The sequence below is a fragment of the Lagopus leucura genome, unplaced genomic scaffold (genome assembly GCF_019238085.1).
Source record: "Lagopus leucura isolate 7727_CA_CO unplaced genomic scaffold, USGS_WTPT01 Super-Scaffold_100159, whole genome shotgun sequence".
NCBI classification, from domain to species: Eukaryota; Metazoa; Chordata; class Aves; order Galliformes; family Phasianidae; genus Lagopus; species Lagopus leucura.
The window spans coordinates 24,448,905-24,462,466 of record NW_024962335.1 but is presented as its reverse complement, the minus strand read 5'-3'; the positions used below and the strand labels follow the sequence as shown (position 1 = coordinate 24,462,466).

The following is a 13,562-nucleotide window of genomic DNA, read 5'->3' as shown; positions in this document are numbered from 1 at the left end:
CCACAAGCAGGTCATTCTATGCACAGGCATCGTAAAACCGCATACCATGGCTGCTACTTGAATTCTGGTGAACACATCTTTCATTCACTGGATGCAGTTTCCAGATGCCATTGCTGTCAGCTCATTTCTTATTCCCACCGTTCCTCCACCCTGGCCCTGTCTGAATGGTGCTTTTTTAATATTGGCAAGGGATTTCTAGTACTTCAGAAGTATGCACACACCACAATGCTCCCTGTAGCTCTGCTATACGTTAACAGCTGCTCCCAGAGACGTAGAATAGGGGATGCACATGGGCAACATTTTCCTCTGCAACAAAGCAAGCCAGATTGCTTCACTTCAGTAATGTCAACTCAACACCATTTGCAACCACTTTCCTTTCTAATGGTGAAAACTGTTGGAAGTGGAGTAGAGACAGTGCAAGACAGAGGCCCACTGGGTTTCACAGTGGAAAACTGTCACCTTCCAATTCCTTTTATTTCATTTTGGGAGGTTGGGAGGTACCAGTGGAAACAATGGAAACAAAACAGCGTTTGAACACAGCCAGGCTCCTTTGTAAACTCAATGAAAAAGTACATTTTCGAGCAGAATCAAAAATGACTATTTGAAGCAGCATCAGCCTCAGAACCACAGCAAGTGACATGCATGTGTAGATCCAGTGTCACCAAACAGCCACATGTGATCTCTGTCGACACTTCTTTTAACTGCCAGTGTGTAGTGCCAGAACTGTACAGCACTGCTGTATGCCCGTATCAAAGTTGCTTCGGGTCCTAAGATTTCATTGAGAAGTTAATCATACGGTATCTGTATTTATCAGAGTAACTCTCCAAACACAAAGTGTATCCAAACTAAAGAACTCTGTTGCACTGTTTATCTCAGCATTGAGGAATTCTGAAGTCTACAGAGATTATATATAGACCAGTATACTTTATTATTATTATTCAGCATTTTTGCAATCCAAACTTTCTCTGGTAGTATTCCAGCTTCCAAAATCCTAAATGCCAAACTCAGAACTACATTTTTTTACAAACAGTACCATGCAATTATGTGCTGGCAGTTATTCCAAAGTATTTTAAGTACCAGGAAATATGGGAAGAACATAAATAGTGTAATACAAAAGAAAAATAATATGAATCACTCAGTGCATTTTTCATCTTAGCTTTGTGAATATGCTCCAGGGTTAAGTTAAGATGAAGCTGCTGCAAAATCTTCATTTAACTGATGTGGAGTGTCATCAAGAATAACATGTCCTTTTACAGAACATTAGTCAAGGTGAGACAAATGATGCACAGAGTCAGATGTTATTCCTGTCTGTGACTGTCCAGTTCTGCTTTTCATCTTCTGCCTTTCAGATGCAGAGGGTTTGTTCTGGCCAAGCAGAAGTTCTCTTTTCCCACAGGCTGCACTACTGGGGTGGAGACTGCAAAATCCTTGCCAAGTGCCTTGAACTCCAGGGATTTGCTCCAAGTGCACCAAAGTTTTCCAGGAGGACATCACCTCACCATGGAGCTCTTTCCAGAATCCAGTAGCAGCATGAGATAAGAGGATCTCTGACAACTGTTCCTTCAGCTTCTAAATAGGGTTTGAAACAAGCTGGCTTTGTTCCAGAAGCCAAACCATCTGAATTTAGAATATTATCAGTAATTACACTGTTAGTCATTTATCCTAAGGTTTCTATATATATACATATTAAAAACTACTTAAAATATCAGTAACTATATTTGGAATTGGTGGAAGAACAGATACTTTAGAAAAAGAGGAAATCGTCCAAATGGTTAAGAAGCATTTGGCTTTGTGTCATGGCTGTGAACATGACAAAAATTGTAATTGATAACAATGGAGAAAAATTAAAATCTTGCAAGAATGTTCTCCCACACTTTAAATCATGTGGAATATGGACCAGTGTTATGCCCTTCCCTTTTGCACTATTTCCTCTGCATTTTATAAATTATATGTAACAAAGCCAACCCCTGCCTCCTGCCAACCTTGACACAGGCATAATCTCTTGGGCATTTTGAAAGTCAGAACATCTACCTAGTTTAGGGAGACTTGAATCATGAGGCAAAGAGATGAAAGAAATCTCCAGGCAACTCAGCTTTTCAGCGTGGTTGATTCCAGTCACAAGTTATCTTTAGTGGTGCTCAAAAATAACGTAGAGAGACTTGAAGTTGTAGAAGAATAGAAGGAACAAGAAAGAATGTGTATCCTGGAACTCATATTTTGCCATGTAGATATTCAGCCTGCATACTAACTTTGTTCATGTTCTGTCTCCATTACTATGTGGATCTGGCTTTCTTTAATTTAATTACTTGTGAGTACTACAAACCATAGAAAACCATCAGATACTAGAACACTGAAAGAAAATGACAAGAATTTTCTATTCTATTCTGTTCTCCTCTGGCTGCTATGAGAATGTTTTATCAGCAGTACTTAGAAACACTTAGGGAAATTAAACTGAAGAGCTTGTGGTCGAGTCTCACCCATACAAGAAAGGAAGAGCAATGTTAGCCTTAGTGGCACCTTTTGCTTCTTTCAGACCACTCACAGAAACCCAGGAGGAGCTTTTTCTGACAACAAGGAACATCACACATGCGGGGTGGCTTATAGCTGCTCCTGGTCCTCCCACTCACACAGAAGCAGATAAATAAATGGTGAAGCTTGGCAGTGCCCAGGATTTATTTCCTATCATCGTGTATCTCAGAAGACAAACAAACAGGCTCCTGTGCTTGCTACAGTGCCAAATGCCACAGACAGTCTGAGTAAATAGGGACAGGTAAGGATTTCTGGATATAAGGCCTTCTCTTCCTCAGTTTACGACATAAGAGTAGAGTCAATCCAATCTCCCACACCAGCTCTTCAGCCACCCATGAAGTTACCTAACAGGCTTCTTCTCAAAATTCCCATCACTAAAGAACCTTCCACAAAACTATCCTTCTCAGTAAAATACAAATTAACAAGCTTCACCGTTTCATCACAAAACATGTGGTGTCTCTGTTTCTCTCCCACTCCTGGTATGTGGAAAACTTCTTATTTTGTCTACGTTCTTTACCCATCCCTGACTGAAATAAAGACACCCAGTCCTTCAGAAAAAATTAAACAAAAAGTTCCATGTCTCCCTAGGGAAATAAAAACCGACACAACATACATGTGTTTTAAAAAATTATAGTGATACTTTCTTTGAGGTTCTGCAGGACAATTAGCTAGAAAGAGAAGGAAGACAGCCAAGTTTTCTTAGATGTTTATTCTAACTCATGAACAAAGTGTGGTAAACTGTACATTCTCTAGAGACATCCAAACATGTCATAAAATGGCAAATATAAAATGTACAGTTAAAATATTAACTTCAACAATTTTAACATCCCCAACACAAACACTTCTGAGTGTTGCTAAAGAATTCCCATCTTTGAGAAAAACTGTTGTTCTGACAGGGCAATTATACAACACTGAAGTGTCCCTTGTTATTATTTTGGTTGTTTAATTAAAACTAAAGCATACAAATCTTCATGTTTCAGGTGAGATCTGCATTTTAACCCTCCTTGTCTGGGCACTGCTTCATTTGCACACAATTCTGCGGAATCCAAAGAAGAATCTACCAACACCTCTAACACTGCACAAGAGGATGCACTGTGGAGACCAAGACAGAAGAACAAAAATGCTTCTTCATATATGGTAATATATGGTAACAATCAAATGCAAGACAGAAGAAGGTTATTTGATCTGCTGAGTGTTCTTGAAATAAAAGCAGCTCCGGATTCAGAATTTGATTTACAGGATGACATTCAAGGATTCTTAGACAATGGATTAATTTCAAAGCTTTTGCAGAAAGGTAAGATGGGAAACAATTTCTTGAAAGAGAGGAAGTCAAAGCATGTTGAATACTGAATTAAAGGTCTAAGTTGGGAAAAGGAAGAAAGCAATTTTAAACTCTAGTATAGTGATAAGTGCCAATCTAAACTGTGAACACCTGTGGAATATCTGAAGTGCCAAAAAACATCAGGACTGTGCCTGGACAACTGCAGAACACAGAAAAGCCTTAAAAAGAAAGATCCCACAAAGCTGAGAAATCATTTTGAACCAAACTAATACATAAGTTTGGCAAACTGGTTACTCCAGATGACTTTCTGATACAGTCAATATTCCATCACACTTTTTGCAGGATCTGTTTTCTAAGTGAGATGCACACAAATGGAAAAAGAGAATTCAGCTCACCTGACTACAGCTGCACAGATCTTAGTAGTTTTGACTCCATTTAAGGGCCAGAGAGAAACAAACTTGCACAGGGCTTTATCTGCAGGACAGGTTTTGGCACTTACACTCAGCTGTGTTGAGTCACAGTGTGGGGGTACTCATTGCTCTGCAGAAGCCTGCAGAAGTCTGTATTAGCAGGTGAGATGTGTGATGTCTCAAAACAAGGAGCACCATTGTGTACTGTTAATCTGTGCAGTAATTGAGTGGCATCAGCAGCATGAATAGCAAGCATATGTAGGACCTTTGTTTTCCTGTTCAGGGCCAGGAGCCAGATCCCACACCAGCCAACAAGCATAGCTGCAAACTGCAGAAACACAGAACTAAAGCTGGCTTAAAATAACACCCCTCCTCTCAGGAGCTGGTGCAACATCATTCCCCACTCAAAAGCTGTTCCTGAGCTTTGAGAAAAGAGCAAAGAGTGTTTGTATGAACATACTGAATTTATTTAATGCTTTGACAACCTTTCTGAGAGGAAGGGCAGCAGAGTTCTGGAAGTGTTTCGCTGTATGCTTCAGGTTGGGGGTAAGCATAAGGAAAAGCTCTTATATCAAGACATCTTTCTTTCTTCTGTCTGGGGATATCTTTGATCCATAATTCTTGAGGGAAAAAAAGATAGAAAAAGACACAAGGCATTCTTCTCCCTAAAAAAAAACAACAAAAAACTTTCAACACATTGTTTCAAATCTTTCTTCACAGCTTACTGAGAGTCTGATAATGTCTGGGTTTAAAATAAATACAAGAAACAATCAATATATCTGCTTTTTGTTCTTGCTTCTACACTGCACTCCCCCGAAATGCATGGAAGATGTGCCAAAATAACACAAAACGACTGTTCTACATCTTGTGCTCCCAGAAAGACAGGAAACACTGTGGTCTCATGAGAAGATTTTTTAAAAAACAACTGTGGCTTATCCTGCAAAGAGCTCCATGGAAACATCAATGGAACTCATTGCTGGAGTGTAGCCTAAAGCTGGGGTTTAGGGTTTTTTTTTTCTTTAAAAAAAAAAAAAAGTTTGTTCTTGTTTTGTCCAAAACAGCCTACACATCTCTGGTACAGCTCTGTTGGCCTGTTAGGAGCTAAGCTGAGCTCTTCAGCTTCTTTTAAAACAAGATACCAAGCAGCCATGAAATGGTAATGACTTTCAGTATTTGACCCAGTAACCTACAGGAGGAATGTAGGTAAAACTTTGTTGACTGATGCTGCATTATGTAAAGCCAGGATCAGATAAGTGCTGGTATTTTTTTCTATGCTTGCCATGATGAATAAAATCACACAAAGCTTTATTTCAAGATATAAATGAAGTTGGATTGGATTGAACAATTCTTTTAGCTCTTTTAAAAATTACACAGTTGGAAAAGAATTGTCAATCAGTTCTGTAGGGAACAATGAATGTTAAACCTCATTCAAGGCTGTTTCTGTACTGGCCTTATTTTCGTAGCATAGAGCACATTCTAGTGCTTCACATATCAGGTGGTATCTTTATGCCCTGTGCTTTGAATGATTTCATCTCTTATGCATAAAGGCACAAGAGAATCCTGAAAATCTTTTCAACTTGTTGATCTGAAAGAGTGTTTGAAAACAGGAGAAGCCTAGGTATTTTATACCCTTGACTTCATTACTTTAGAAAGTAAAGCTACATGTGTTCTGTTTTAACCAGTAAGTAGGCCCTGGAAAAGTATAAATATGCCACTCAGTATGCAGGGTTTTTTCCCCTGTCTGCAACAAGATGTTCTGCCAACTTATTCACATTTGCATGACATTGTAATATTTCCATTAGCTTGGCCGATAAAAGTTTTGAGAGGCTGAGTATGTTGACAACATCCAAAAATTTTTAAGCAACTTTGGCCTACATTGTTCTGAGGGGGAAGTAAGAAGACAAAACACAACAAAATTTTCAAGGACAGAGGGTCTAAAGCAAACCATCATGACTTCAAAAAATGTGAATTTTAGTTTAGTTGGCCTCAAGTTTGCTTTAGATAGGAGAGCAATTCATTTTATTTTGCTTTTTATTTTTCTTTTTCAAGTCCAGCTGTTCTAAATGTTTTGAGAAAATCAACATTGTAAACGAAAAGGACATCCTGTAAACTTGAACATCAAACCAGAAGACTTGGTCACGGTCAGCGTGAGCCCAACACTCTATCACAGTTACTAATACAAAAGAGAAGCCAAACACTGAAAGCAACCAAAGTCTAGAAGGACAAGATAAAGGTCAACAGGGAATTCCTTCTTTTAAAATTCTAAGATTAGCTGGGAGACTTTGTCCACAGAAATCCTACCTTAGGTGAGCAAATAGGGTCCACCAAAACAAGCTTCATTTCTCAAATGATGAGATGCCAAAGAACCAGAAGATACAGTAGAGAAACAAGAAATAGGAAATATATATTTCCTAGACTGAAGTAAATAGGATGCTAAAGCCCCTACTGCTCAGATTAACAGGGACCAGAGAAATCACACGGGGTCACGACAACAGTACCATTCTGTTTGCACCCTCAGACATTCATTGGAAATTCACCTATCAGTTGATCCTGAGATTCACTGATGCTGGAATCAGGAAATTACCTTTAGTTTGTCTTTTTTCTTCTTCACTTAAAAAAAAACAAGCAACAATAAAAAACCCCACACAACTAAAATGCAAAACTTAGGTTATAAGGATGGAGAAAATAATAAGTTCAGGACAAGGAAAAGGATTTGGGCTGAGAAAACCAAGGCATCCCACTTCTTCCTCACTCAGCTCCAGAGTCCATTGTTGGAAGGGAGAAAACACCCCTTTTGCTTATAGGTCCTGCTGTTGTTAGGCAACACTCCTACTTGCTTTAATGCACTGATTAAACACTAAGGACCTCACAACTTAACCTTTAATTAGACCATCACTGTCTTGCAATCAGCAGTGTGCAGCATTCAAAGTTCAAATCCTGCTCTGCACAAAGCTAACTTGATCCTGCAGCATATTTTGTGCATCAGTATTTGTTAGTGTGGGATGTTCTCAAAATTAATAAGTCTTACTGTGTGGGAGAGCTGTTTTATTTTTCTTCTGTAGGGTTACTCTGGAATAACTCTTGTGGCTTCTAGAAATGCTATATAGATGAGGAATTCAGCCTACCCTGTCTCATAATAGGGTAGTTTGTTGTTGTTGTTTGGTTTTTTTTTTGTCTGTTTTGTTTTTCTTAACATGAGGAATTGAATACTGATGCACATTCATAAAAGTCTGTTCTTATAAGCCCAAGTACACAGTGCTGCAGGACATACTTTACCTGCAAATTCTTGTGCCCATTTAACACTGCAGAATTTCATCAAGCACAGCTAAGCCTACCACGCAGCTAGATCTTTTGTAAGGCAATTTGTTGGAGCTGGAAGCCACATTTAAAGTTAAGTACACATTTTAATGATCTACAAAGGTCTCTTCTCACTAAAAGAAAGACTTATTTGCCTCCTTTCTACTTAATCCTCAGAGACTTTGCATCCATAGTTACAGCAGATGGCAATGGGACGAATCTGCTCCTAATGCACCAAATCTGCCATCCCTTACTTAAGGAGTAGGAATAAAAATGTGGCCTTAACGTGGCTTGAAATACGACTAAGAACAAACAAGCTCCAGAAGAACTCTAATTTGTGATCACACAGAAACTTCTATAGGATGCAGATTAGAAGTTCATGTTCTCGTCACTGTGGGGATATGATGCCTCTGTTAATTTAAGCCACTTAAACATTTGAGTTTGCAGTTCCTCATGATCTTGTTGCTAATTTGCTCACAGTGGTCTTAAGAATTGAAAACAAGCCTATCAGGGACCATTTCAAAGATCTTAACATTGTCATACCATTAACTCAGAGGAAGAATAGTTCCAGTCTAACTAAGTGTAGTCTTTAAAATCTGTAACAGCAATGGGTGAGAAAAAGCTATGCTTAATGAGCCTCAGCCCACTCAAACATATGTTTGTTAGTAATGCAGAGTAAGTGCCAGGATTTATTAAGTAAATTATTGTACAGCCATTTCTTGAGTATACAATAATAATGACTTGGTGTGAAAGCAAATCATATGCAGAAATGAAAATCAAGAAAGAAATCATGTTATTCATATCTGACTGCTTTTGTTTCTGCCATTGACCAACCATTCTTTAGCATCAGCCAGGCTGCTTTTTGAGATAAACCCACGACAGACTCCCAATGAGGTTCTGTGTTTCTGTCTGCCAAGGGGTGTAATAAGAGAAGAGGCATTTTGGTGCACACTGAAAACCAGAAAGAGAAATAAAAGAACTTGCAACCCAAAAGAACATCTTACTTTGTACCCTTCAAATTCCATAACAAAGTATTTTTGGATAGTACATGGAAGATCCCAACTAATGATTTCCCAAATAATATGTAAATGAATTCACCAGACTACCCAAAGCATTTCAACATGGCCTGATGTTTCACTGACCATTCAGAAACCTTCTCTCCTGTGGTACAAACTTTGCATCTTCTTGAAAGGATTTGCCTGAAACGAGCACAAAATGTATTTACAGCAGCACCCTTTTCAACACCCAACAGGGAAACAAAGAGAAGCAACATGAACAAAAGTGGACAGAACACCTTATAGCACTAGAGCTCCTTGGTGTGGAGCTCGAAGTACCACAGTCATAATTCAGCAAACACCTACAATCAAAGTCACCCTTCATTTTTTTTAGCTTTGTACTCAGAGGCTGAGTACAGAGAAGCCTCTACATGAGAGCTGCAAGAACAATGTGATCTGTCTCTTCCTTAGTTTAAAAATCACACTAACTGCTATTGGAAAGAAACATTTTCAAGTTAACAAGTTACCCTTCAAAACCATCCCATTGCAATCTTAAATGCAATTTACGGACAGGTAGTCCCAGCTCCTTGTGAGCTAATTTTAGGCACTTAGCTAGAGCTACCTTTGTGTATCCTAGGAGATAATGAGGTACCTGCTGACAGCAGTTGAGATCTTAGTGGTACGAACAACTTTTTTCCTCTACTGATTACAGTGAAGACTTAGGACAATTATGCATCATATAAAGGAAGTGCATCAATTATGTACCTGAAGTTAGGCAAGATGAATGCAGGCCTACGGAGCCTAATATTTACAGAGAATTAGTACACCTAAGGTGCTTCCGTGGACAGGTTGTTCTTGAAAAAGGCTTTTAGGCCCCATGGTGAGCCTTTAGGTAACAAATTCCCTCCAAATTCACTGGGAGTTGGTCAATAACTACCTTCAAAAAACTTTCCTCTACAGCACATTCAAAAACTTTTCCTCTGATTTTCATCCGTTTGGAGTGGCTTTGCACAGCAACAGAGCAACTGTCTATCAAAAGACAACAGCCAAGATACTACAGAGGGAGATACAAGTGGAGAACAGGGAAAGCTGCCATACTTTGTCAGATTTTCTAGCATGTCAGATGGCCCTCGAGAATCCTGCTGGCTTTGTATGATTGACATGATTTATGAAGGTCAAGGAGCTGTGAACAGCAGCTCTGGGTAGTGCTATAGCTGACAGCGTTCCTCTTCACTGGGAATGCAGTGGGGCACAAGGCAGTAACAATATGCAAACTGTGTCTTCACAATATGCAGAACTTGAGCTCTTTCTTAAAGAATGTTTGATAAGGGCTTGAGTATTTATTTGCAAGGCAAATAAATAAAAAGAATCTGCCTCAGTCCCAACAAAACCTTTCTAAAAGGAAAGCAAAACAAAAAGCTCATAGGAGAAAGCCAGAAAAAGCACAAAGTTGGTTGTTATTATTCAGCACACGCAATCCAGTGAGAGTTGAGAATTTACCAGAGAACATCAGACCAGAGGACCAATTGAAAGTCCCTGATGTTCTCCCACATGTAATCAGAGAAAAAAAAACACAAAGAAACCCCACACCATAATGAACCCAGGGGATTTCCATTGCTGCATGCTGTGAGAAGAGATAAAATTACTTTCTCTCCCAAGGAAAGTGGTTTAGTGGTCATGGTGGTGGTGGGTTGATAGTGGGACTTGATGATCTTAGTCTTTTGCAACCTTAATGATTCTATGATTTCAGTTAGTTTAAAATGCATGTTTTCACAAATAGGAGGACATATTCAGTAAGGAACATCCAAATCCAAAATTCCAGTTGTTTTCATCATGAAAAGAAAACATCCGTAGCATTGATTCTGTTCCCCTTCTCATTACTACTGTTCAAAAAAATACTTCCCCATTTATATGAATTTCCAATATATTTCCACACAATCTTCTCCTTAGCTCTAAAATGTTCACCTGTCAAATGCCAGACTTCACTTCAGATGAGTCTGACAGAATGAAAGTTTTTCATTATTATCAGACTCTTACCTCTTCTTATCAGATGTAATGCTATGTGACCACATATTTGCTATGCCACGTCATTCATCTGGTGGATTTTTATCCAAGTGACATGGCAAAACTGCAGCAGTTCCCATTGCCAACAGCAAGAAGACATCGTTCTTGCTTGGAGAAGGGTCTTTCAACTTCAAAGACTCAAGTTGGTGGGAATTTCAGCAACAATACCAGAGGTGGGAGTGGAAGAAATAGGCCAAATGTCCTGAAGTCAACAACTTCCTTCTCTGTCCACCAAGTAACCATTTTGCTATCAGGTACAATTGTTATATCATTGTTACATCATCATTACCTCCTTTTGGTATTTTCTGCTAGAGTCATTCCCTCTCTGATTGCAGAAGTACCTCCTGAATCATCACGTCTCCAGGCCTCTGCCTACTGAGTTGCAGGCCAAGGGTTTGTACATTCAGAATGTCCCACAAGAAACGTCAAATATGGAGAATGAGAAGAAAAAAAGAAATGATGACTACTAACATCAAAAGCATGCATTACTTAATCAGACCACCAGAGTTACTCACTTTTTAATAAAAATTTGTGCCTACCTCATGAGGTGTTGATGTGTGATCATGCCTCAGCTGCTCACTACTCATGAATGTGGTAAAAATCTGGACTGGAGCACTTCTGGATAATGTGTCCTAAGACCCACTGCAAGGAAATGACATGACAAATTTGAGTATCCTCTGCCAATGTATTTGTGAAAGTGCTAGATGCCTTTCTAAGGAGAAAATCCAACTTCATACAAAACAATTTTTCACAAACTTGAAAATATTCTGTTTCCTCTTATCCAAAATATGTTGCACTGACAAATTCTTAAACGGAAAACAAAGATGAAATGGGCTTCCATTAAGATGCACTTCCAGTTTAGTATTTATTAAATAATGTTCTTTATTCTGGCTGATTCAAATCCCGCATTCAGCCATGAAAAATTCTATAACAGACTTTCTAATCCTACAGCTGCAGTGTTAAAGGGTATCCTGGTTTGCAAGAGCATAGAATATTAGGAAATGAAGTAGACTTATTTTATTCACAGTGGTGCCAGCAGTAAGGTATAGAAAAGACAGTACTTCAGTGCAAATCTACTGACTGTATTAAACAAACTCTGAATTTTAGGACCATGGACCATTTTATTACATCATCTGATATCTGAGTCTAGCCTAGCAAACAAGAATACTATAAAGACTATATGGTCCAGAGCAGATTATGCTTTTACTGCAAGAATTAATAAAAATACCTAATGCCCTGTGCAGCTCTTTTAACCTCTCTGAACCTAAAATTTCTTCCATAAAGCAGAGATAGCATGTAGTATCCTTGCAAAAATCACTACGATAATGAAAAAAAATATTTTCCATGCCCAATCCCTCTTCCCAGTGAATATTTAGAAAAAAAATAGAAACCTCATGGATAAACAAGCTCAGTAACATAGGCTCAGAAACATTTTCTTTCATTATGGAACACATAAAACATAAGCTCATGTGGGAGACAGGTTATAGCCTTGCTTCTGGTTTCTTTCTGTAAATGTACATTGTATTATAAATTAAATGAGGTTTGGTTCTTTCTTGAGGTTTGTGATGGCCTCTAGTGGTGGCTGTGTGAACAGAACATTTCCTTATCCCAAACATTCAGGAACCATGCTGTGGAAGAAGAACTTGTATTGTAAATTGTGTCTCCCAGCTTCTCACACAGCAAAGGTGGAAAAGAGCAAACCAGCAGCACTTTCGTGTAGCTCACACTTAGAAATGAGAAACGCAAACTCTTTGGAGGTGAAGAAACACTAGGGAGATGTCATCCATAGACATCTCTGAACAGGATTGAGAAGAGGGCCCATGCTAATATCAAGAAGTTCAGCAAGGCCAGCACAAGGTCTTGCACCTGCATCAGGACAATTCCAAGCATGAATAAAGACTGGGCAATGAGTGGATTGAGAGCCTACGGAGAAGTATTCAGGGGTTTTGGTGGATGGATGAAAAACTCTACATGACTTGGAAATGTGTGTTTGCAGCTCAGAAGGCCAATGGTATCAGGGCTGCATCAAAAAAGGGGTGGCCAGCAGGGCAAGGGAGGTGATTCTCCATCTTTGCTCTGCCTTTGTAAGTCTCCATGTGGAGGTCTGCATCCAAGGTTAGGGCCCGCAGCACATGAAAGATGTGGAGCTTCCAGAGCAGGTCCAGGAGAGGAAAGATGATCAAAGAGCTGGAGCACTTCTGTTATGAAGAAAGGTTAGGGGTGCTGGGCTTTAGAATCATTTGGCTCGGAAAGGATCTTTATACATCATCTAATCCAGTAATCATAGCCCCAGTCAGCCTGACCTTGATTGTTTTCAGGGATGAGGCATTCACCACCTTTTTGGGCAACCTGTTCCAATGCTTAACCAACCTTATTGTAAAAAACTTTTCCCTTGTATCCAGTCTAAATTTCTCCTGTTTTAGTTTGAAATCATTTCCCTTTGTCCTGTCACAGCAGACCTTGTTCAGCTTAGAGAAGAGAAGGCACAAGGGAGATCATTGTCGCCTCCCAGAACCTGAGGGGAGTTTTTAAAAAACATGGAAAGAGACTTCTTACAAGGGTCTCTGGTGAGAAGAACAGGGAGCAATGGTTTTAAAGTAAAATTGGGTGGATTTAGATTAGATATTCTGAAGAAACTCTTTACTTAGAAGGTGGTGAGGCCCTGGTACAGGCTCACCAGAGAAACTCTAGATGCCCCATCCCTGGAGGCATTCAAAGCTAGGCTGGATGGAGCCCTGAATAGCGTGATCTGATGGGAAGGGTCCTTGCCCATGGCAAGGTGTTGGAACTTAATTATCCTTTGCTTTGGAAGGGAACTTAATTAAGTTCCCTTCCAAAGCAAATTGCTCTAAGATTCTGTGAAACAACTTCATCCATTGTTTGTCCTTTACAAGAATATGTAAGCCCTTTCCTAATATTTCCTAATATTTCATTGAAGTAACCAAAGTTGTACTTCTTTCCCACAGCTTCCCTCAAATCCTTCTA

General features: G+C 39.2%; 1 long non-coding RNA gene across 1 annotated transcript; it reads right to left on the bottom strand.

Moving 5' to 3' along the window:
* Positions 1 to 4,818: 4,818 nt before the first annotated feature.
* LOC122189975 lies at positions 4,819 to 10,912 on the bottom strand. Its single transcript, XR_006182052.1, has 3 exons — positions 10,867 to 10,912; positions 8,661 to 8,717; positions 4,819 to 4,886 (listed from the first exon to the last, which is right to left on the bottom strand). It is a non-coding gene; the product is annotated as an uncharacterized LOC122189975 (long non-coding RNA).
* Between the last annotated feature and the right edge of the window lie 2,650 nt (positions 10,913 to 13,562).